Below are 27,216 nucleotides of genomic sequence, written 5' to 3' on the forward strand. Positions count from 1 at the left end.
ACGGCTGTGTCCCTCAGCCCCCTACTTTACTCCCTGTACACCGACAGCTGTGCCCTAAGCCCCCCACTGTATACCCAGTACACACATGGCTGTGTCCTCAGCCCCCTACTGTACTCCCTGTACACACACGTCTGTGTCCTCAGCCCCTACTGTACTCCCTGTACCCACACGGCTTTTCCTCAGCCCCTACTGTACTCCCTGTATGCACACAGCTGTATCCTCGGTCCTCTACTGTATTCCCTGTACACACGCGGTTGTGCCCTCAGCACCTTATGTACTCCCTGTATACACATGGCTGTATACCCTCAGCTCTCTACTGTACTCCCTGTACTCACATAGCTGAGTCCTCAGCCCCCTACTGTATTCCCTGTACACACACGTCTGTGACCATGACCTCGCTATTGAACACCTTGTATACACAAACAGCTGTGCCCTCAGCCCCCTACTGTACTCCCTGTACATCCAAGGCTTTGCCCTCAGCCCCCTAATGTACTCAGCATACATCCACGGCTGCGTCATCAGCCTCCTACTGTACTCCTTGTACACACGGCTGTGTTCTCAGCCCTCTACTGTACTCCCTGTACACACATGACTGTGTCTTTCATCCCCCTACTTTACTCCATGTACACCCACGGCTGTGCCCTCAGCCCCCGACTGTACTCTCTGTACACACATGGCTGTGCTCTCAGCCCCCTACTGTACTCCCTGTACACACACGGCTGTGTCCTCAGCCCCCTACTGTACTCCCTGTACACACACGGCTGTGTCCTCAGCCACCTACTGTACTCCCTGTACACACATGGCTGTGCCCTCAGCCCCCAACCGTACTCCCTGTACACACACGGCTGTGCCCTCAGCCCCCTACTGTACTCCCTGTACACCCAGGGCTGTGTCCTCGGCCTCCTACTGTACTCCCTGTACACCCACGGCTGTGTCCTCAGCCCCCGACTGTACTCCCTGTACACACACGGCTGTGTCCCTCAGCCACCTACTGTACTCCCTGGACACACACGGCTGTTTCCTCAGTCTCCTGCTGTACTGTACTCCCTGTGCACACACGGCAGAATCCCTCAGCCCCCTACTGTACTCCCTGTACACACAGGGCTGTGTCCCTCAGCCACCTACTGTACTCCCTGTGCACACACGGCAGAATCCCTCAGCCCCCTACTGTACTCCCTGTACACACACGGCTGTGTCCTCAGCCACCTACTGTACTCCCTGTACACACATGGCTGTGCCCTCAGCCCCCTACCGTACTCCCTTTAACCACACGGCTGTGTCCTCAGCCCCCTACTGTACTCTCTGTACACACAGCTGTGTCTGTCAGCCCCCTACTGCACTCCCTGTACACACACAGCTGTGTCCTCAGCCCCCTACTGTACTCCCTGTACACACATGGCTGTGTCCTCAGCCCCCTACTGTACTCCCTGTACGCATGTGGCTGTGTCCCTCAGCCCCCTACTGGACTCCCTGTACACACACGGCTGTGTCCTCACCCCTCTACTGTACTCCCTGTACGCACATGGCTGTGTCCTCAGTCCCCTATTGCACTCCCTTTACACACACGGCTGTGTCCTCAGCCCGTACTATACTCCCTGTACGCACATGGCTGTGTTGCCAAATTCCAAACAATGCCAAATGTAAGTTTGCTGATGACATCACCAAAGCAGGAGGGATATCAAACAACGATGAGTCTGAACACAGAAAGGAGATAGTGGGTTTGGTGGCATGGTGGAATGATAATAACCTCCCTCTTAAATTCTGCAAAAGTAAAGAACTGATCATTGACTTTCGAACGAAAGGAGGGGAACAAACCCCGATCTACATCAACAGTCGAGACAGTGCAGAGCGTCAAGTCCCTCGGAGTGATGATAACTGGCAACCTACCCTGGACTTCTCACATAGGTCTGGCAGCCAAGATGTTTCAAAAACGTTCCTCCTTCCTCACTTGGCTCAGGAAATTTAGCGTGCACTAATTCTACAGATACACTATTGTGAACGGTCTGTCCGAATGCGTAATGGCCTGGTACGGCAACACTCTGCCCAGGACCATCAGAAACTACAGAAGATTGTGTTCACAGCCCAGTCTACTACGGATTCCAATCACCCAACCATTGACTCTATTTACAAGGCTCGTTGCCGCAAAACGTCTGCCAACATCGATCCAAGATTACTGAGGGAAGGGAGAGAGGAAATAGCTAGGGCCTAAACAGATATTTTTGTAACATCCTTGAACACACCTGAGGTCCCAGAGTACTGGAAAGTTTCTAATCGCTTTGTTTAAGAATGGTAGCATGAATAATCCAGTTAATTATAGACCGGTGAGCCTGACATTTGGGCTAGGGAAGCTGCAAGAGAAGATACTGAGGGCTAGGATATATTCTCATTTGGATGAAAATGATATTATCGTGAGAGGCAACCTGGTTTAGTGCAGTGAAGGTCATGCTTTACCAACTTATAGAATTATTTGAGGAAGTGACAAAGTTGATTGATGAGGGAGGGGCTGTAGATGTCATATACATGACTTCAGGAAGATGTTTGATAAGATCTCCCATGGTCGGGTTATGGGGAAAGTGAAGTCACATGGTGTCCAGGGTGTTCTAGCCACATGGATAAAGATCTGGCTTGGCAACAGGGGACAGAGCACAGTAGGGGAAGGGAGTTTATCAAAATGGAAAACTGTGATTTGTGCTGATCCAGTAAAGATGTTTCCGGAAATATACATGAATGGGCAGAGAGCATAGGGATACAGAACTTTAGAAAATAGGAGACAGGTTGAGATGGAGGATTTGGATCGGCGCAGGCTTGGACCGCCAAATGGCCTGTTTCTGTACTGGAAACTTCTTTGTTCTAACATTACCAAAGACTCATCATATGCCTGTAAAGATCTCCCACAACCTCTTCCATCAGGCTAAAAGACACAACCGCTTGAACACACAGAGCAGCAAATTCTGGAACAGCTTCTTCTTAGCTGTTATTAGACTGATGAATGGACTCTCATCTGAGATTATGCTGATTTTGTTCATATTGATCTTGCCTAGCGCCCGCCCTGTGCAGTGTAACCTATATGCCTCTCAGACATGTTTTACAGCCATCGTTCAGTACATCCATTCTTACCATCATCTTCCTGGACATCTTGGCACAGGACAATTTAATTCCTCACCTCCCTACCCCCAACTCTCTCCAGTGCTCACGCCGAGGTCTCTCCAGTCATCACCCCCAGCTCCTCCCCTTCCCCCAGCTCCCCTTGACCCTACACCCAGCTCCCTGTGACCATTGCCTCACACAGTTTCTCTCACACTGCCAATTTCCCTGTGTTTTCCTTTTCCCTGTCTTCTGTTTGTGTTCCTGAACCTATTGTCTTCCCTTCTCCCTGTCCATGTGACTATTTGTTTCCTTATTTTGTTTCCTTTCTCTCTTTGAATGACTGGACATCGGTCTCCCTCGCTGTGTTCTCTCTCTCCTTCCCTTTGTTTCTACTTCTTTCTCCTTCGTTGTGATGGTGATGGCTTCTCTCTTCGTTTGAAGCAGGTGATGGCTCATTGGTTCGGTGTTGGCAATACAATATACTCAATAAGGTTTTAGTACCGAGGACATAATTTAACATTATCAGTTAAATTTCAATTGTTGTCAAGACAGCAACCAAAACGTGGGTATCCATTTAACAGCCAATTGTTACATCTAACTACTTTGAAACCGCCCGTCTCCCAGTGCTCTGCACACTGGCAACTCAAAGCATTCTATTCGGGTGTATAATGACCTGACATGGTAACTGCTCTGCCTAGGACCATAAGGAACTACAGACGGTTGTGTGCACAGTACAGACCATCACAGAAGACAACCTTCCGTCCACTTAAACTTGTCATTGTCACAGAAAGGCTGGCAACATCAAATATCTCACTCTCAAACTGGTAATGATCTCCTTCAACCTTTCAAACAGGGAGGAGACACAGAGGCTTGAAAACATGGACCAGCATACTCAGGAACACTTCCTTCTCTACCATTATTAGGGACATCTCTCACTTTTCAAATAATATTAATCTTGTTAATATCAATCTTACTTTGCCCACCTCCTGTGAAGCTGTATCCTTGTATGCCTCACTCTGTGTAAGTACCCCACGATCTCTGTTTTCTTGTTTACTATCATGTGCCTGCACTACAATAAAAACAAACCTTTCCATTGTACATTTGACTAAAATAAATGAAACCAAATCAGATCAAGCACGTGGACTGCAGTGGCTCAAGGTCTTCTCAAGGGCAACTGTGAAAATGAACTAATGCTGCCCCAGTCAGAGATACCCAGATCCCGTTAACAAATATAAGAAGATGACAACACTTTGGGAGGACAGACAGAGGGATTCAAATCGCTTTAAACATGATCTTAGATATACACAGGTTTCCCTCACTATTTGCAAATAGAGTGTTCCGACGAAACCGTTCGCAAGTGGATATGGTGTAAAGTGCAGTAACACTAATTTACATGGGAAAAAATTTCGGCTTTCTTTCTAAAAGTGAAAATCAGTTCAGATATCCTTTGGTTAGCGAAAAAATGTCCTAATGCAAGTCATTCGAAAATGGAAGTGGTGAAAAGCGAACTTTTGAAAAGCCAGCATACCCGTATTTACAAGGGCATGATATTCAGGATAATGGGAAAGGCGAAAAATAAATGAGGTGAATCTCACATTTGATTTCCAGCCCAGCTGATCATCATTCTCTTTGGTTGTTCTTTTTCTTCTATATCTCTCTTTCACTGTTGATTCTTCCTCCCCTTCAAAGCACACGTCCCTGTCAACGGTATTAATCACACTCCTTTCCAGCTGCTTTCAGTTCAGGAAAGTTCCCCAGCACTTTCTGTTCGTTTCTTTGCATTTCTTTCTATAATTTCAGATTTTCAGTACCATCCTTTGATTTCACATTCAATTTTGTTAATTCGTGGGATGTTGACATCTCTGCCAAGGGCAGCTGTTGGTGACCATCACTAATTGCCTTGATTATGAGGCCATTCCACAAGCCAATATAAAGTTAAGCACATTGTCATGGATCTCAAGTCACAATTAACCCAGACCAGGTAATAACATTAGATTTCTTTACCGATGGTGATCAGTGAAAGATGAAGGTATTCAGACAAAATGTTGCTTTTATGATTATTTTTCGTGAAATTCATTTTTATCCAATTCTTGTCATTTTTATTTAAGTTCTGTCATCAGCTGTAGTAGACTTGAAACAAATCATTTGAAACAATATCTTTCGTTTAATAAGCTTTGCTTCTGAATAACATCCAACGACATTCCTACATTCATGCAGTGTCCTAATCATGAAGTAACGTCCGAGACAAGAGCAATTTTGTGATTGAAATATTTGTAATTGGAAAAGTGATCAGAAGAGAGCTGGAAACATTAATTTTACCAACGTGCAGCCAATGGTTTGTTCAGCAACAAAACTGACACAGAGATGGAGATTGGTGATATTATGAGCTGGTAGTGGACAGGTTTGGTGACAGAGAGAATACGAGACATAAATCAGTTCAGGGCAAAAAGGGATCTCGAGGTTTTGCACAGTTTTGTTTGCAGATGTTTGTGAGGAAGTGGTCTGTAATTCATGGGTAATGAATGGAGACTGCAATTGAAACTGAAGACAAGAGTTTCTTTCTCTGACAAATATAGAAAACAGAAATTGCAACGGAGTTCAAACTGGTTTATGGGATTAATGAATGGAGAGAGGTAGAGACCACCAACAATAGCGAGAATAGGTGAGTAGCTCACCCTCCACCCCGCCCAGAATAATCATCAGCACTGCTGATATCCGACATGGTAGAAATCCTCGAGGGGGAATTCTTGAAAAGACTCAAGGAGACCTCCTCTCCATTGTAGTAATGTTCCAGTCCGCTATTCTCAGATTCAGATCTATGCAGCTGTTGATCTCTGTTACTGTTGGAGCTGATGCATCTGTTACTACACTGGGATAGCGCACTGAACGAAGCCTCTTACTAATAGGAGAGGGAAACCCTCCAGTGACACAGTTGCATTTCATGGAGACTGACATCAATCACAATCAGAGCAAACAGTCCCAGCTTTCAATACAGCACATTCAGTTCACAATATATCTGGACTGGACTACATCTTGACATTGCTGGCTATTGGTCACATCTCCCATCACCAATCGCTCTAGTGAAGTCAGTTGTGAGGGAGAATAAGAATATTTTCTTTTCGTAGGCTACATGATTCTGCTCTCTTGTCCGTTTACTGTGCAGTAACCATCTCTCCAAAACTCTCTACACCCCCCAAAACAATCACAATCAGGATGTTGTTACTGTGCTGATCTCTCCTCCACGGGAACAAACGTGAGCGAACAGACTGTCATTGGGCACAGCCGCCCTGAACATAGACAGGAAGTGTGGATTTCTCTGAATGTTCCTCTCACTACTCTAATAAGGCAACTTTGGAACTTCCAAAGGGAATATGCTTCAGTAATTTATTTATATAAATTGACAGACTTCTAAATGCAGTTTTATTTGGTGTAAACCGTATCTTTTAACGCATTTGGCCTCAGTCCAAAACTAAAAGTGGTAATTACAATGAACGTATTCATTAAGACTTATGAATTAATGAGTCAGGTTCGAATGAACATGATATTGGCTGGGAGATAGGCGGAATGGGAGCAGTGGCTATGGAGACTGTATGGGGGGGGGGAGGGGGGAGCACAATGATAGTCCCCAGTCATCATCCCTCTTTCTGACACACAGAATTAATTCTAATGCACAACAAGGAAACAGCCAACATTTGGGTGGTGCAATTCTGAACGACAATGTGAACTAAAAGGATAATATAAAATGTGATAAAATGAACTATATTGTATATACACACCATTTAAGACCTACCCCTCTCAAATCCGAGATGGCTTTCCTAATCAAGCAGTGTCTTTCCAGATACTCATAAATCCTATCCATCAGTACCCTTTCCATTACTTTGCCTACCACTGAAGCAAGATTAACTGGCCTGTAATTCCTGCAGTTATCCCTATTCCTTTTTTGAACAGGGGCACAACATTCACCACTCTCCAGTCCCCTGGTACCACACCCGTTGATAGTGAAGACTAATAGATCATCGCCAACGGCTCTGAAATTTCCTCTCTTGCTTCCCACATAATCCTAGGATATATCCCGTCAGGACCGGGGGACTGGTCTATCCTCAAGTTTTTCAAAATGCCCAACACATCTTCCTTCCCAACAATTATCTCCTCTAGTTTACCAGTCCGTTTCATACTCTCCTCTTCAACACTATGGTCCCTCTCGTTTGTAAATAAAGAAGGAAAGTACTCACTCAAGACCTCTCCGATCTCTTCCGACTCAATACACAGTCTCCCACTACGCTCGTTGATTGGACGTACCCTCGTTCTCGTCATTCTCATGTTTCTCACATATGCATAAAAGGCCTTGGGGTTATCCTTGATCCTACCCGCCAAAGATTTTTCATGCCCTCTCTTAGATCTCCTAATCCCTTTCTTCAGCTCCCTCCTGGCTATCCTGTATCCCTCCAACGCTCTGTCTGAACCTTGTTTCCTCAACCCTATGTAAGCCTCCTTCTTCCTCTTTACAAGACATTCAACCTCCCTCGTCAACCAAGGTTCGCTCACATGACCATCTCTTTCCTGCCTGACAGTACATACATATCAAGGACACGTCGTGTCTGTTCCTTGAAAAAGTTCCACATTTCAACGACATCCTTCCCTGACAGCCTATGCTCCCAATTTATGCTCCTCAGATCTTGCCTTACAGCATCATATTTACCCTTCCCCCAAATGTAAAACCTACCCTATTGCACGCACCTCTCTCTCTCCATAACCAAGGTGAAAGTCACAGAATTGTGGTCAACATCACCAAAATACTCACCCACTAACAAGTCCATCACTTGTCCCGGTTCGTTACCAAGTACTAAATCCAATATGGCCTCCCCTCTGGTCGGACAATCTACGTACTGAATTAGAAAAGCTTCCTGGACACACTGCACAAACACCGCCCCGTCCAATCTACGTGATCTAAAGAGCTTCCAATCAATAATTGAGAAGTTGAAATCGCCCATGACTACTACCCTGTGGCTTCTGCACCTTTCCAAAATCTATATCCCAATCTGTTTCTCCACATCTCTGCTGTTATTGGGGGGCCTATAGTAAACACCCCTTAAGGTGATTGCTCCTTTCCTATTTCTGACTTCAACCCATACTACCCCTCGAACTGCCTTTCTGCAGCTATTATACTATTTCTAATTAGCAACGCCACATCCCTCCTTTTTTACCACCCTCCCTAATCTTACTGAATCATCTGTAACCAGGAACCTCCAACAACCATTCCTGACCCTCTTCTATCCACGTTTCCGTGATGGCCACAACATTGTAGTCCCAAGTACCAATCCACGCCTTAAGTTCACCCACCTTATTTCTGATAATCCTTGCGTTGATGTATGCACACTTGAACCAATCTCTGTGTCCGCAAGTATTCCCTGTCAGTGCTACCTTCTCCACAGCCTCCCTACATTCTTGGACATCCTGAAAATCAGCTAACCTACTTGTTGGACTACAAGTCCGGATCCCATCCCCCTGCCAAATTAGTTAACACCCCCCCACGCCCTCACCCCCCACGAACAGTGCAAGCAAATCTACATCCCACGTAATTGGTGCCCTTATGGTTTCGTATTGGAGAAAGTGTTGTGGATGCGGGGTGGAAAGAACTGGAACAAGGAATGTTCCATGTGTGTATCCATGCGCACCCCTCTGTATGGCAGGAGCAGGCTGAAGCAATGGGTTTGCCCAGTCAGTTCAGTTTGTGGATTTTCAGGAGAATATAAAAGCGAGTTCTGCTATCAGAGGACCATCAGCTTCGGGACTGTTAGGTGGGGGCGAGTGGGTGGGAATCTCCAGATGAAATGTGGTCAGATTTAGTTAATAAAATGTTCTGATGTGCCATGGAAAGGTTATGGACCAGCAGTTGATAAGTGGAAGTATCTGAGAGCTGGAACTCTGCCTCTGAAATGGAGAAGTGAGTCCACCACCCTTATCGACACAGGCTGACTAACACAGTCAGGGTTGGATCGAAGCATACAGCGTACAGTCTGTTCAGAGGGTGATAGGTTGGATAAGGTGAGAGGGATGCAGAGAATGTAAGACAACGAGTGTCTCTTGGAAAGTTCTCAATGAACAAATTGAGTTCAAGTAAACGCCAGAGGAATGTGCCAAGGTGGAGGGACAGTGTTGGAGCTGGGTGAAGGTTCTGTGGGATGGGGAGTGGACTCTTGTCCAAAGAAATGGACACCGAGGAGAAGACGGTGGAAGAGGAGTTCAACATTATGTCGTTCCTGAAATTCATTAAAGTGGGGGCACCGCGGGATAAAGCTCAGACCTTTGCTGAGTCCAGAACATTCAGCATTACAACATGGAAGTTTAGAATGGATGGTGAATAGACGACAGGAGGCGGGCTTGGGAGAGGGGATTGAATGTGAGAAGGAGAGATTCAGATGTGCATCATCTATGTCCACAAATGTGAGAAATGTGAAAAGGAGAGGGAGTGGACTCAGAGCAGAGGTCATGGGTGGTGTGGCAGGTTCCAGAGGCTCATCGGGCCTCGTATATCTGGCGAACATGGCAAATGAGCTAGAGAATGAAGTAGAATTGGGTAATGGTGCAGCCTTGAGCCAATGTGATGAGATGCTGTTGGACAGAGAAAATGTTGATCTCAGTGGCACTGACATCGTACGATCAGTCCTCAGAAAGTAACTGATTGAAAATAATCGGAATCGTTATCTTATTGTAAGGCACTGATTTCATTGGGGTGACAATCAACCAGAAAAGTCTTACTTTTCTGAGACTTTACACCAAACTGTGAAAACAGATGTATCTTGATGTTATTAATAAGACAAATCCATCCATGGTTTTGGAAGGCGCTAGCAAAAGCAGAGTTTATTTGTCATTCCCAATAGCTCTAGGGAAGCTGTCATTGTTCACTGAGGAAATTACCAGCACAGAATTTCCTCTGGTTACCATTAACCACAGTTTGCTAAGGGGTAATGATGCTACAGGAGACAAATATTACTTTGATGTAAGGAAAGTTACTCTGATCTCACTTCAAATGACATTGGAAAATCAGTTAAAATGATAAAGAGCAAAATGATCGAACACGGCTTGTTTGAACAATGTGGTCATTGTCCTCACAACGTTTAAGGAAAAACTGATGCATGGACGCCTGATTCTGATGAGAGGTTTGTCCTGTTGGGATAAGGCTGTTTGGTTAAGCGCTGTGACACAGAGACAGAAAAAAAAAAGTTCCACTCTGTTTGGGGAACAGAACCATCCTTTTCATGTTGTATTGGACAGTGACAGACACACACTATTGTCTGTTCCTATTGGACATTGATCATCCCAATAACATTGTTGACTGTTGACCAATAGCAGCACGAATCCAGCAGTTACCATCTCCCTAGTTGGAAAGCAAACAGGGCAAGGGATGGCCAGTGGAAGTGAAGTTTGCGTCCATCCTGCAGATGAAAAATTCTTCAGTTCTGACTATTGTTACAAAGAACAGTGCCACACAAAAGGCGAATGTTCCAGTGCAAGGTGCCAAACCATAGTTCATCCTAAATTAGGTGCACACTTTATGAATAAGACATGCTGAGGGGCAAAGTTTAAAAGGTGCATTCGACTCTGTGTTGACCATGCTATTTGCAACTCCTTCATAATAGGTGTTGACGACATCACTTTGTAAATTCCCCAAAATAAGAAAGCAAGAGACTGGAATTCTTAATTCTTCTTCTGTGAATAACATCTGGAGAATAGGAAGGAAATCAAGATTTGTTTGTGATATTCATAAATGATGATTGTGAGAATGTGGAAGATGGATGGCAGTGGAATGATAACTAATGGGGATGACACAAAGATTAGCTGGGTGGTTCACAGTGAGGAGGAAATGGTTAGGCTACAGGACGATATAAACAGATGATTTCTCTATCCAGATTAATGGCCGATGAAGTTTAACACTGATAAATGTGAGATGATGCACATCTGAATTAACAAGACAAGTGAGTACTCAGACTGTGTCGGGTGAGGGCTAAATTTGCTCCTTTTTTATTGCAGCAGGGAAGGTTGAGGAGGGAACCTGGTACAGGTGTACAAGAGCATAAAGGGTATGGAGAGGATGAACAGACGGCAGATGTTTCCCTTACTCGAATGGTCAAAATCAAAGGGATGCGTACTTCAAGTGAAAGGCAGGGGATTGAGAGAGGATTTGTGAGTCTGTTTTGAACTGAGAGGGTGGCACAGACATAGAATATAAAATCCCTACTGTACGGACATAGGCTCTTTTGCCCGACCAATCCATGCTGACCCTCCAAAGACTAACCCACCCAAACACGTTCCTCCTATATTTACCCCTGACTAATGCACCTAACCTACACATCCCTGAACACTATGGGCAATTAAGCATGGCCAATTCACCTAAGCTGTTCATCATCATATTGTGGGAGGAAACTGGATTACCTCAAGGAAACCACGCAGACATAGAGAGAATGTGCAAAATCCATACAGGCAGTCACCCAAGGCTGGAATCAAACCTGGGTCCCTAGCGCTCTAAGGCAGGATTGCTAATCTCGAATCCGCCATTCTACCCCTGGTGACATGTGTCTGGGATGCATTGCCTAGGTGGGTGATTGAGCAGGGAAGCTCACTAACTTTTTAAAAAGCCTTTGGATATGCACTTGGTGGTGCAGGCCCGCATTTTCATTCAATGATTCTATGTGGTGACAGCCATGAGCAATCTGATGTAATCTGAAGGAATAGCTAATGGCAGTTCCTGGTTTGTTCCATTGACTGTACTCAGTAAGTGAGTCTCCAGTGAAGTGCTGGTGTTATCTTCCAATTTCTATTCAAGTGTTTCGATTTCCTGGAGTTGGTATTGTAATTTCCTGTGTCGATTATGTAATTTCAGGCCCTTTTTTCCTCAGAGAGTGGTACATGGAGTCAAAATTGATGTGTTTGTATATGTAGTTCCTTTTGGAATGCCGTGTGTCTCGGAATTCTTGTGCTTGTCTCTGTTTGGCCTGTCCTAGAATGGATATGCAGACCGAGTCAAAGTAACGTACTTCCTCAGCAGTACGTTAGAAATTAGTTGTGGGGTCATGTCTTTCGTGGTTCGTTGATGTTCATAAATCCTGGTGACTAGTTTTCTGCTTGTTTTCCGTGCAGTGTTTGTGAATGTTCTTGCAAGGCTTATTGTTCCTGGAGTAGAACAGACAAAGATGTGAATTTATTGCCGTGCTCAAAAGTATGAAAAAAGTTGCAGAGTAGAAAAAGAATACTCTATTAGTTGGAAATTACAGCATCAAGTAATTCTAATTTCAAGGTTGTCAGCAAAAGAGCGAGGAGTGAAATATGGAAAAATGTCTTATTTAGAGAGTTGTTACGAATTGGAATTGATTGGCGGGAAAGTTGTGGATGAAAATTAAAAAGAGAACTGGATATATATTTGAAAGTTATAAATTTAATGGGCAATTGAGAGAGGGCTGGCAAATGGGAGGTGCTTGGGGGGCATTTTTGGAGCTGATTCATACCTAATGGCCAATGGCGTCCTCCTGTACTAGGGAGCTGGAGCTGGGTGGCACGGTCGCTCAATGGTTAGCACTGCTGCCCTCGCAGCACCAGGGACCAGGGTTCAAAAACTGCCTCTGTCTGTGTGGAGTTTGCACATACTCCCCGTGTCTGTGTGGGTTTCCTCTGGGTGTTGCGGTTTCCTCCCACAGTCCAAAGTGTGCAGGTTAGGTGAATTTGTCATGCTAAACTGCCCATAGGTTTGGGTGTAGGGGAGTGGGTCTGGGTGAGCTGCTCTTCAGTGGGTCAGTGCCAACTTGTTGGGCCGAAGGGTCAGTTTCCACACTGTAGGTAATCTAATCTAGGATGCACTCAGGGTCATCTGAGATACTGAGAACTTCATAGATAAGTGCTTTAGTGTGGTGGCCACACCCAAGACACGCCCCTAGTTATGTTTCTTTAATGACTGTAATATTCCAGTTTAACGTTCATCGCCCTGAGTTCATTAGCCTTACCTGTCAGTCCTGTTGTATTTAAATAAACACAATTTAATCCAACAGGCGTTCCTTGCTTCCTGTCGTGTTCGAGGCAGAGAGTAGATCGGCGACCACTGGGAATGGCAAAGGGAGTAGGCAGGGAGTTCAGCAATCGCCTGTGACCATTCCTCTCGAAAACAAGTATACCATTTGGATTGTTGGGGGCGATGACCATTCAGGGGTAAGCAGCAGTAGTCAGGCTGGTCGTACTACCACTGGCGCTGGGGCACAGCAGGAAAGAATAAAAGTAAACAGGACGTTAAAGATAGGAGGGTCGATTGTTAGAGGGATAGATCGGAGATTCTGTGGTCACAAACGGGAATCCAGGATGGTGGGTTACCTCCCAGGTGCTCAGGTCCAAGATTTCTCCAAGTGGCTGCAGAACATTCTCAAGGGGGAGGGGGAGCAGCCAGAAATCATTGTGCACGTTGGCACAAATGATACGCGTAGCAATAGGGACGAGGTTCTGCAGTGTGATTTCAGAGAGCGAGGAGAAACATGTTTTAAAAAAAAACCTTGACAGTGGTAACCTCCTGAGAGGGAGATTCCTGTCAGAAACGTGCACTGGAGGGAGCACCAATATCTAGGCGGCCAGTTTTGCTTGTGTTACAAGGGAGTGCTTAAATTAGATTGGCAGGGGGTTGTATCCTCAAGACCAGGGAGGAAATTGCGAGGCTGGAAGGAGATACAGTAATCAGAAATCTGTAAGATTAGGCTGGAAAATGACAGAGAAAGTCCTGCCTTTTGGATTAAATTGCATCTATTTCAATGCAAAAAGGCCTACAGGTAAGGCTAATGGATTCAGGGTGTGGATAGGTAGGTGGGACTGGTATATTATAGCCATTACAGAAACATGGCTAAGTGATGGATAGGACTGACAGCTTAATGTACCAGGGTAAATGTGCTTTAAACAAGACAGAGATGGCGAAGGAGGAGATGGGAGTTGCACATCTGATTAAGGAGAGTACAACAGCAGTAATGAGAGATAAAATAACTGATGGATCACCCAGTGAGGCTTTGTGGGTGGAGGTAAGAAATAGAAATGGGATGGTGACGTCATTGGGGTTGTACAATAGGCCACCAAATAGTCAACAAGAATAAGAGTAACAAATATGCAGGGAGAAAGGGGAGACCTGCAGGAGCAATAGGGTTATCATAATAGGGGATTTTAAATTTTCCAAAATAGACTGGAACTGCCTGAGCGTTAAGGATTGATGAGATAAAATCTGTAAATGCGTCAGGAAACTTTCCTCAAGCAGTATATAGTGTCCAACTCTGGAAGTGGCAAAGCTCAAACTTTTCTCAGGAAATAGGGCAGGACAGGTGACTGAGTTAACAGTGGGGGAGCACTTTGGGACCAGTAACCATAGTTCTATTAATTTTCAAATAGTTACGGGGAAGGACAAAACTGGTCCTCAGATTCATGTTCGAACTTGGGGCGTGTCTCATGTCCAGGCAGCTGGGATCAAGGGAATCCCTGGAGATATATAAGAGATACAGGAGTTTACTAAAGAAGGAACTCAGTAGGGTGAAAGGGGGCAAGAAAGAGCCTTGGCAGAGAAGATTAGAATAAATCCAAAAAGGTACTTTAAAAATATTAACAGAAAAAGCAATAGCTACAGTGAAAATAGGACCCCTCGAAGATCAAAGTGGACAAGTCCGTGTGAAACTATAAGAGATGGGTGAAGTCCTCAATGAATATTTCTACACTATGTTTACCGTGGAGAAATACATGAATACTTGGGAACTTGAGGAAATTAGTAGTGATATCTCAGCGACAACCAATATCATAGTAGAGAAGATTTTGGAGGCAATTTCTCTTTCATGCACAATTCATTGTAGTCCTCGACTCTCTGATGTGTCAAAACCCATTGACACCCACTCGCACCCCCCAAACGTTTCAGTGATGTTGCCTCCCCTAACTGTCTGGTCCCAACCCTCACTACCCTCTGAGAGAAGGAAACACTCCCCACACATATACCTTGGTCTATTGATATGAACAAAAGATATGAACACACCGTCAGAGTGATTGGCCCTGATATCATGGCAGTAATTGACTGAGCAAGGTGTCAAGGAGACTGAATAAAATTGAAGTTGATGGAAGTCAGTTGTAAAGTCCCCACTGGTTGGATCATTCAGAACACAATGGGGCTGGTGGACATCAATCCTCTCAGTCCCTGGATATCTCTGTGGACAATCGCATGGTAGCTTCTTCAGCACAAACATCGTCAGATGCTTGATCAATGTCTTTCCCTCTGTCATACGATCAGAGGTGGGGATGTTCTGTGAAGGTTATATAATGTTCAGAACAATGAGTCACCTCCTCGGGTATTAAAGTATCAAATCTGACCAACATTCAAGCTTGTGCTGTTAATATATAGGTAACATGAATCAAAAGCACTGCTGAGCACTAAACATTTTCACGGTTAAAAAGAAGGAACCCCTACAGCAACTCTAGCTGCTTTCACAATAATATAAGAAAGCCATTCAGCCCATCAAAACTATTGGAGAAAAACACGTGCAACACATTCCCTCTCTCCTGCCTATTCCACAAGAAGACAATTTAGAAAAATACAGCAGCTATTGGAATCCAAAATAGACACGCAGGAGGCTGGAAGAATAAAATAAGCAAGGCAGCGTCAAGACGTTGAGAAGTCAACGCCTAGGATATAACCCTTCATCAGGACTGGGGTTAGGAGTAAGGGAGTCTATAGAAAAAGGGGCGGGTGAGGGAGGGAGGGGCAGAGTGGCGAGATGGGCATAAGTGAACACAGATAAAGGGTATCAGCCGGTTGGTGATGGCGGGACTAAATCCATTTGGTAGCTGGATCAAGTGTTGATCAGAGAAAGGGAAGGAGGGCAAGGCCTGGGAAGGGAATCGTAGGATTAGAAGGAACGTTATTTGAAATTGGAGAATTCAGTGTTGAGTCCCCGGGGTGTAGGCTGCACAAGTGACATATGAGGTCTTGTTCCTCCAATTTATGTTTGGTTCATTGTGGCAATGGAGGAGGCCAAGGATTGCCATGTCAGAAAGGGACTGGGGGGGAGAATTGAAATACGAAGTGATTGGGATGTCAGGTCGACCCTTAGAAGCCTGACTGCAATACTCTCAAATTATTCACTTCATTTACATTTGGTCTTCCTGATGCAGTGAGACCACATCGGGTGCACCAGATGCAGGAAACTAGGTTTGGAACCCACCACCTGGCACATCTCCCACAAGACCGTCCCCTTCGTTATCATGCCACACTCCCCACCAATATTCCCCATAACCCCCAGGTACATTCTCCTGCAACCCCCAGGTACATTCTCCTGCTGGCACACCACCTCCTCCACCTACTTATAGGGCTTCAAACAGTACTTGCTGGTCAGACAGAGTTTAACCTGCCTCTCTTCCAACCGAGTTTACTGCATCAGATGCTCCCGATGTGGTCTTTTCTACATTGGGGAGACCGACCATAAACTAAGGGCACATTTCACCGAGCATCACAGCCGGGCCTGCAGGGGCCAACCTGACCTCCCAGTAACCGCCCATTTGAATTCCCATTCCCACTCCCTTTCCGACATAACCACCCCGGCCTCCTCTGTTGCCTTGGTGAGGCAGACCGCAAATTGGAGGAACAACACCTCATCTGCCTGTTAAGCCTACCACCTGGAAGATGTGACATTGAGTTCTCTAATTTGAAATAACCTTACCACCCATGCCCTTACTCCATTTTCTGCCCATACTCCTCCCTTCCATTCCACCTATCGACCCCGCGTTCCAGCTCCCAACTGGATTCATCCCTCCCAACCAGGTTGCATCGACCACTTGTGTCCACATATCCGTACCTCACCACCCTGCTGCTCTCCCGACCCCAACCACTCCCTTCCCTCTTTATCTGCAGCTCCCACTACTTCCCACTCCCAGTCCAGAAGAACTGTTTTACCTTAAATTTTGACTTTCATACCTCATGATGCTGCCTGGCTTGCTGTGTTCTTCCCACCTCCTGTTTGTGTCCTGTAACTCAGGAAGATAGAGTCGAGTCAGCACAATATGCTGGTAGGCAGGAACCATGGGTTGCCCATTGAAGTCCTTGAACCTCTGCCCTCAGGCCAGGAGTAAGACATTTAGTCACTCGAGACACTGACTCATGAGCAGAAGAGGCCATTCAGTCATTCCTAACTGTTACACTGAAATACGAGGATGTCATTGATCCTGCAACACGACAAACCAATGAGGCATCGACTGCAAAGACAGACTGTTCCATGTTTTTCCTCCTGGCTCCATTGCTATTGGTACACATGTGTTATGTTAATATTGTTTGCTGACCTCGAGAGAGGAAAGTGATTGGCTTATATAAAGTCCCACGAGGCATCTTCCATCTTCGAGATGTTATGGACTCGGCTAGACCACTCAGAATATTCTTAAGCAGGCAGTCCAGAGCATAACTTTGAAATTTGTGTCGGTACGTGTACAATGAAAATTTCCCGGAGTACTTGAACGAGGTTGACTACCAGATTTTAAAACAGACAAAAACTTTATTCATAAAATTACACAATGAAACACAAAGAGCAGAATAAAGAACCCCGACAGAATTCAACCTATTCAACTGGACTTAATTATGGTATTCAGAATATACACAACTCCCATTGCAATTAGCAAACTTCCATTAGAAACCAGTATGCCTAAAAAAATGCTTCCAGGTTGAAGTTGAAGATCAGAAAAGAGAAACAGTTTCCAAATAGCTTCCTGTTGAAGTTCCCAATTCAAGACTCAGCTGAAAAATGCTCAGTTCAGCTCAGCTAGTTCAGCTAAAAGAGCTCACCACTCTGCCGTTTATTATGCAGGTCACTTATAAAGCACGACCACTTTGGCCTGCAGTCTCATCCGTTTACATTTTCTGGCAATAGTCTCTCAAGAGTGCATATCTCCTCCTCCCTCAGCAATACAGACTGAGAAGATCCTGTGCCCCTTATTATTGGAACCTCCTTACCAATTACTCCTGGCCGATATGAATAAAATTTACCCTTGCATGTATATTTGTTAAGCAGATCTGGCACGTCTTCCTTGACCAACTTCTGATTATTCTGTACACACTGAGGTAGTTGTCTAACTTCCCTTGTATTTTTTGTTACTTTCCAACAAAACTCCCAGGCTTGGCTGGTTTTCCTACAACTGGTTTTCTCCTAGCCCACCAACATTGTGATTTTATGTCGCCCACTTTATTACAATGCAAACACCGGAGCCTTTGAACTTCTTTGTACCCATCAAGGGTTTCTTTTTTGACCCTGTGGTAACTTATCCTAATGATCTTCACTGTGATCTACTTTTCCCTTTCCACGTGAGGATATCTCCTTGCTCCAATTTGTATTCATCTTGGACTGAAATCGAGTCTGGAAACCAAGCCGAGTTTATGGACCAGTTCATAATCATCAGCCCGTCAGCTGTGAACCTTGATGTTATCCCTCTCTGCTCTTCCACAGGAGTTCGCATTACTTCAGACAGTGATATTTTTAATTCATCCAAAATGCTTACCTCTCTAAGGGCATCGTGGGTTTGCTTGATTTTTAAAGCTCTTATCCATCGATCGAAATTACTCTGTTTGGTCCATTCAAACTCAACGGAGGTTTGAACAGAATCCCTCCTTAGATTCCTGAAAGATTGCCTATAACCTTTTGGTACAAGCTCGGTTAAAATGACCTTTTTTAACCTCCTCATACTCCCCAGACACCTCCTCTGATCGAGATGCGAATACCTCAATAGCTCTACCTTCAAGTTTCGTTAGATCATTTAACCCACATTGCCTCTGGCCACTGCATTTGTTTAGCCAACTTTTCAAATGATTTTAAAAAGACCTCGGCATCCTTCTCATCAAATTTAGGCAATGCTTGAACATACTTAAACAGATTGTCACTCGGCTTCTGACTACCAGGGTCTTGCTCATCCTCACTCTCTTATTGATTAAGTATAACTCCAGCCTTTTACACTGACTTTCCTATTTAAGTGTTAGTTTTTTTTTTGCTGTTCAAAAGCTCTGTCTTTCTTTCTCTTCTTTCTTTCTCCTCTGATGCTCTCTCTTTTTGTCTCTCTTCTGCTGTTTTTTTTCCTCTGTTCTGCTGCTCTCTCTTTTTCCCTCTCTTCTGCTTTTTATCGTAATTCAAACTGTTTTATTTCTGCTGCCCTTTCCTTATCCCTCACCGCTAACTCATGCCGCTTCATTTGCAATTGAATTCTTGCTAGCTCTGTAGATTCTTTTGGTTTCTTCGGCATGTTTAATTGATGATCTCCTGCTGTAATTATCTCCCCTTTCCTCTCAGAAGCAGTCAGTTCCAATTCCAGCTTCTCTGCTAATTCTTGCAACTTTGTCTCATTCACCTCTTGTAAAACTTCCAAAGTCACTGCATCCACATCCAGAAAACTTTTGGCGAGTGAAAGAACCAATTACTATCCCAAGCTTTGTCTACTCAACGAAACCAATACCCGAAATAAAGACACGACCACCTATTTAAAATCCCGCAAAGAGCCCCCAATATGTTAAGGAGTCGACTAGGCCAATCAAAATATTCTTAATCAGGCAGCTAAGTGCATAACTTTGCAACTTGTTTTGGTAAGTTTCAATGAAAGTAACCCGGAGTAAGATAGCTAGGTTGTATACTAGATTTTAAAACAGACAAAACCTTTTTTACACAAAATTATACAATAAAACACAAAGAACAGAATAAAAAACCCCGACAAATTCAACCTAACCAGCTAGACTTAATTATGCTGTTCCGAATACACCCAACAGTCACAATAATCAAATTCCCTTTAAAACCCAGTAGAAATGGAACACATGCTTGCAGTTTGAAGTTGAAGGGCATAAAAGAGAGAAAGTCTCAATACAGCTTCCTGTTGAACTTCCCAGTTCAAGATACAACTGAAAACTGCTCAGCTCCGCTCAGCTCATCAGGTTCAGCTGAAAGAGCTGACCACTCCTCTTTCATTATCTCGGTCACTTCAAAGGCAGAACCAATTTGGCCTGAAGTCTCTTCTGTTTACATATAAGCAGAAGGCCTCTGGAAATCCTTTTCATCTATGTACCAAACCAGACTGACCGGAGTCAGGTCCTGTTTTATTGCCCCTCTGAAAAAACACAAGGACACTGTCTCCTTGAGCCAAGGAACACCTTTTATATAAAAAAAGACTAGCTTTGTGATAGAGAAGACAGGGTAGTGTTCTGTATGGAGGTCCCAAGCTGGTGGGAATGGTTAACAGTATCAGAGGGTGGCTGCTGACAGATTTGTGAACAACATCACGTTCAATACAGGGGCACACATCAACTGCACTTTGAGACGATGAGAGTTCATTCAGAACCTGGAGCTCTCTCGCAACCAACATGGGGTCTCCACAGAGCTACATAAACTATCATAGTGTCATAGAATCCTACAGCATGGAGACAGGCTCTTTAGCCCAAACTGGTTCAAGTTGACCAAAATGTTCATCCATGCCCACCCCGTTTCCGTGCACCTGGCCCATATCCTTCTCAACCTTTCCTATCTATATATTGCCCAAATGTAAAGACATGTATCGTGGAAAACATGTTATATTTGTTTTGGAAATAATGAATGTTGGTACATAACGCTAAGGTTTTAATGCAATCAGTTTTTACTCTTTTGTAGTATTACAGATTAAACACTCATTTCCTTCACACTCTCCTCATGGCACCATCACTGCAGGGATTAGTGTGACGTAACTCCTTTAGACTGTCTCTCTGTAGCAAGGAGATCATTCATTATAATGGAGAGAAAATCTGTTCACAGTGACCAAAGTAATGTCTCAATAACACTCTACAACTGCAAGAAGGTGTCTTCACTCTTATACTTTAATCACTTTGCATGAAGGACACCACACATTAACTGAGCTGATTACTTACTGCTCCGTATGAATTCTGTCAGTGTTGATGACCAAGGACATTCAGCTCCTTCTCACCAAGAGCACTTCCCACTTTCTCGCCTTCTCATAAATACAAAATGAGAAGGGTGGTATTTTTTGTCAATTCATTTCTTTGGCTTATGAAGCAAAGCCACACCAACGGCAACATTACTATTGCCAGTGGAGACGGTTGGAGATGCTGAGGAGGTGATGGCCGAGTTGTATTGTCTCTGGAATATTAATCCCGAGCTGTATTGACTCTGGGACCCAGGTGATGACTCAGACCCCGGATTCGAATCCCACCACAGCAAATGATGGAATTTGAATTCAATTAAATATCAAGAATTAAGAATCAAATAAAACAATGAAAACATTGTCAATTGTCACACCTGGCACCGTCATTCCCTTCAGGGAAGGAAATCTCCACTCTTCACCTGGTCAGGCCTACGTGTGACTCCAGACCCACAGCAATGTGGTTAACACTCAGGTGCAGTTTGAAATGGCCAAGCAGCCACTCACTATAAACTCCCAAAGAAATGTAACCAGTCAGAAGTAAGCACTGACTACTCACAGCCCACAGACACTGGTTCCTGTTGACCAGTGTCAACACCTTGTCAAGGACAATGAAGAAAGGGAATTAAATACTGTCTCTGCATCCATTAATGAATAAAATTGGCTTATCACACTTAGTGAAGATAGACAAAAGGACATAACTCACTTTAAACAGTGACTTTGATGTATACACTACACGGTTACGATTTTCAGCAGTATGGAAACAGGAGAAAAATAAATCAGATTATTCTCGGTTTTTTTATTTCCATACCATCTGATCATCAACAAACTCTTTGTTTGCTTCTTTCTCTCTCTCTCTTTCTCAATCTGTTCAACACAGTCCTTCTCCCCTTCACAACACATATCACTGTCAGCAACATCAATTACACTATTTGCCAGCTGTGTTCTGTTCTGATGTATGGCCATTGGACTCAAAATGCCAATTCTATTTTTCTCTCGACCCGAGGCTTCCAAATCTGCTGTTTTTTTGGCACTTTCACTTTCTTTTTGTTTCCAATCTCGAGCATCTTTCTTTGTTTTATTTCACCTTTAATGTTGTTATTACATGGGATGCCCGGATCACTGACAGGAGCATCATTATTTGACCTCACTAAATACACTTTACTGTGAGGTCATTCTTTCAGACATTACACAGCCAAGCACATTGCTGTTGGCCTGATGTCAGTCTTAAGCCAGACCAGGTAATAATGCTGGATTTCTTTACCGAAGGACATCATTGAGATAGATAAACGTATTGATAAAGTACTGGTGATGTTATGGTTGCTATTAGTGAAATTTGCTTTTATTTCCAATTCCTGTCATTTGGGTTCAGGTTCTGACGTCATCTGTGGTAGGATGTAAAACAGCTTCTTTCGTGTAATAACCTGTGCCTCTGAATTACATGGCCAGCAACATTATTATTCTAACACAGTGTCCGTATCAAGAATTTGCTTTAGAGATCCGACCAAGGTTGTAATGGAAATATTTGCAACTGAAAGAGTGCTTAGAAGAGAGCTGGAAACATGAAATCTGAATGTTACCAAGGCAGAGATAATGGTTTATTTAGCAACAGCACTGAAGCCAAGATGGGGACAAGGATATTATGGAGCGGGTAATGGATAGGTTTGGTGATGGAGAGAATACCGAGACATAAAACAATTCAGGGCAAAATAGGAAATCATGACTGTGAACATTCTTGTTCTCAGATGTTTGTGAGAATGGTGGTCGGGGAGTGGGGGGACAGTGGTGGAATTCTGCTAATGAGTGGAGTTTGTAATTGAAACTGAAAACAATAATTTCCGTATTTGCAAACTATAGATAACAGAAATAGCAATGAAGTTCACCATGGTTTATGAGATTAATACTTGGATAGAAATGGGGAGACTTACCAGGTACACCATCAGTAGCGAGCACGGGATAGTAACCTCGCTGAATAATTAACCGTACACCTAATATCCTCCATGGTAATGTTGTCCAAGGTGCAGAGAGATCGTAACGACCCCAGGATATACCCCTGTCCATTGTTGGAACATTCCAGTCTAATGTTCACAGATTCTGATCAATTATTGTAAAATTCCTGTCTATGGTTCTCAGATTCTGATCTCTCCACTCCCTGTCTCTATAGCTGTTGATCCCTGTTAGTCTCAGAGTTCATGCCTCTGCTGCTACAATGGAATATACATTGAAAGAATACCCTTACTAATAGGAGAAGGAAATGCTGCAGTGACATAATTAGAATCCATGCAGACTGACATCAATCACTAAACAAACAGTTCTAGTTAACACCTTTAGGTATGGTAACTGGACTGGATTGAATGCTGACATCACTGATGATCGGTCGCATCTCCCATCATGAATTGTTCTTATGAAGTCAGTGGGGAGGGAGAATAATGGATGTTTTCTTAGTGCAGGCTAGATAATTCTGATGTGTTGTCTGTTTGCAATACTGTAACCACCTGAACCCCACATCCCTGCTCTAACCAAAAAAAAAACGCAATCAAGACGTTACGGTGCTGATCTCTCCTCCACTAGAACAGGTACCAACCAATAGATTTCCAGTGGGCATATTTGCACTCCAATACACAAGAAGTGTGGATTTACCTGGGCATTTCTTTCGTTGCAATAAGGCAATTTTGTATCTTCAACACACAATGCGTTTCTGCACTGGTTTTATATAAATTCACAAACACATCAATACATTTGATTGGCTGCATTCAGTAAGTCTTGCATTTTGTTAACTCAGTCCAAAGCCAAATGTGGTATGTTGTCACAAAGCCGGTCCCTTTACAAGGTTTTGTTGTCCTTGATTTTCTTTTCCCAGAGACGTTCTAAACGACCCAAGGTTCCAACATGCCTGAATTTTGAATGTTTCACTGGGGGCCATTTTGTTTATAGCGAACAGATTATTCCTCAGGCAGAAGGCTTTCAAGTCTTTCAAGTAAAACTGATACAATGAAGGGCGCGTGGCCATCTCTCTGGTTGCGCAGGTCAGTTCAGCTCAGGGGTTAGTTGAGTAAGGGTCACTGTTGAAACTGGACGCTATCCCTCTCCTGCCCTTCCGATTTTGTAACATGTAAGCTTTTTGAGCCATTTTTACTCTTTATGCTAAGGGGTTTTTTTTTTGGGATTGTTGCATGTACTTTGGAAAAGCATCCTTAAGTGGGGATAACCTGTCGGGTTCGGATAGGATGAGTTGTTCGGTATTCTGTTTTCGGTTCATTTTGTTTCATTCCGTAATTTCGTAAATAAATGCTGTTTGTTAAAAACTCTGCAGTGTGACCAGCTAATTCCCTCATTGAATATGCACTGTACACTTACCTTCAAATACCACAGTTACGGTCTGGGTTACGTGCTTCAAAATATTTGAGGGGTCTGGCCTTGTCCTTAACAATGTACAACAACCTTGTTCATTAAACCCAAGGATTAATGCGTCAGGGATGGAGCGAATCTGATATTGGCTTGGAGGCAGAAAGGACTGGAACCAGTAGCTAAGCAGACTTGAGGGGAGTACAGTAACATCTCCCAGTCAACCCTCACTCTTTATCATAAATGGAACGAAATGCATTGCAGAGTGATAGAACAGATGACATTTGGGCGATAGAATGCTGAACGACAATGTGAATAGAAAAGGCAATTTTAAACGTGATGGATGGAATTATAATTTACAGATAGAGTATTCAATCATAGGCTATACAGGTTGATAGGATTGCTTATCTTAACAGGATATTCAGAATTAAAAAAACAGACACATAACACCATGAGTGGGTTTACAGGGAGATACAACAGAATAAGAGTTGGTATATTGCTCATTCCGAACTGGTATTGCGATAATAGTCTGAGTGACCACCACCTTTGTTGTAATGAATCTCTGAAAAGCTTTCAGAGCATGTGGGGACAAGCTTATTAATAAAGTACACGAATGATGTTATCATCAATAAACCATTCCTGTTGTTTCATAAAGGGTTGAAGTGAGGACTGCAGATGCTGGAGATCAGAGCTTAAAAATGTGTTGCTGGAAAAGGGCTTATGCCTGAAACGTCAATTCTCCTGCTCCATTGATGCTGCCTGACCTGCTGCGCTTTTCCACCAACACATTTTTTGTTTCATAAAGTGTACGTCTGTCTAAAATGTCTTTCAAATCAAAATAAATGTGTTGAGATTCGCGCATTTAAGTGGACCTTGGCAAAAAAAGTTATTTTTAGATCTTGAAGAAGAAACAGAATCCAGTTTAATGCGAGTATCACCAGCACAAGTCACGGGAACAGGAATGGAGCAAATTGTTCAAATATAACATCTAGACCCATCCAGAAAAGCAACACATTAGAGATAATGGAGATCAGACATACAAGCACAAAATGGTCGAGAAGTGCAACAGATAAGACAGGATATGGAGAGAGAAACAATGTTAACATATTGAGGCCGATACGAACCTGTTCTGAGCAAGTCATACTGGACTCAAGGTAGTTAATTTTGTTTCTCTCTGTTCCAATGCTGCCAGAACTGCTGAGTTTATCTCCAACACTTTCAATTGGCATCATAACAGGCCACAGAGAGGAATGGTGGGTGGTTGCTTTTCAGACTGAGGCACGTGATCAGCAGTGTTCCACAGAGGTTCATTCTGGGTTTTCATTGTTCGGTCATTTATGTAAATAATTTGGATGACAATATAAAGAGCATGGTTAGTAAGTTTGCGGATGACACCAAAACTGGTGGCACAGTGGACAGTGAAGAAGCCTTTCTAAGATTACAAAAGGATCTTGATCAAATGGGTCAATAGGCTGACAAATAGCAGACAGAGTTCAATCTGGATGATTGTTAGGTGAAGACCATAGTGTGTGTTTGCCGCTGTTTGATGCACTGGGAATGGAATGATTTTATTCCCCATCTGCTGTGGTACAACACAAAAATGTCCTCCTTAATCTTTAAGATGCCTTGCCCTCTCCCTGGTTACCTCTTTCTTTTAACGTATTTGTAACATATATTGAGTTTATTCTGAACTTTATCTGTCCATACTAATTCATGTCCCCTTTTTGCTTTCCTCATTTCTCTCTCAGTCATGTCCAACACGCTTTATATAGTTTAAGAGATTCGATTGATTAAAGTTGTCTATATCTAAATTAAGATTCTCTTTTATTCTTGAGTAGAGCTTCAATACTTTTAGTCATATATTGTTCTTTATTCTTACCAGAGTTATCCTTCACACTAACAAGAACATAATGCCTCTCAGTTCTCATCATCGTACCTTTGAAAGTCTTCCACTAGTCACACATTCTCTTCACCTGCTAACAATCTCCTTCAATCAAACTGGGAAGGTCCTTGTCTCATGCCATTAAAGTTTATGGTACTCCAATTAAAAAGATAATATTAATGGAAGGCTTATCCTTTTCCATAACCATTCTGAAATGAATAGAGTTATGTTTGCAACAGCCATTATATTCCCGCACATTTACTTCAGTCACTTGCCCTGATATTGCACAAAATAAGGTCTAGTTTTGTTCTTTCTCTACTAGAAGCAACCACATATTGATAAAGAAAATTTTCTTGAACACATTTGACAAATTCTTTATCGTCCAAACCTTTAGCACGAAGGTAGTAACAGTCAAGTTTTGGAAATTTAAAATCCCCCTTTATTACAATCTTATTAAGTTTACATATACCTGAGATCTCCCTACATATTTGTTCTTAATTTCTTCCTTACTATTGGGGAGCATAGAGAACAATTCCATCAACATGTTCATTTCTTTCTGACTTTTTAATTTCTACCAATACATTTGCACTGGACGATTTGTCACAAACGAGCACTTCGCACAGTCTCTTCGAAGTGTTGTTTACTTTCTTATCTTAAATTTCTACCCATATATTTTAACTGAACGAATTTTTGGTAATATCTCCCCTAGTTAGAGCAATAATTTATTCCTTAATCAAAATTGCCAGCCCTGCCCACCCACTGCTCCTCCACCCCATGTCTCCTTTTCTGTCCTTTCTGTAGCATCTAACACCTGGAAGATTGAATTACCACTCTTAGTACAAAAAGCATAGAACATAGAACAATAAAGCGCAGAATCGGCCATTAGGCCCTCTCTGATGCGCTGACCTTTGAAGTGTTCTCAGCTCGTCCCCTACACTACCCCAAAATCATCCATGTGCTTATCTCAGGATGGTTTAAAT

This window comes from Chiloscyllium punctatum, chromosome 28, assembly GCF_047496795.1.
Source record: "Chiloscyllium punctatum isolate Juve2018m chromosome 28, sChiPun1.3, whole genome shotgun sequence".
NCBI classification, from domain to species: domain Eukaryota; kingdom Metazoa; phylum Chordata; class Chondrichthyes; order Orectolobiformes; family Hemiscylliidae; genus Chiloscyllium; species Chiloscyllium punctatum.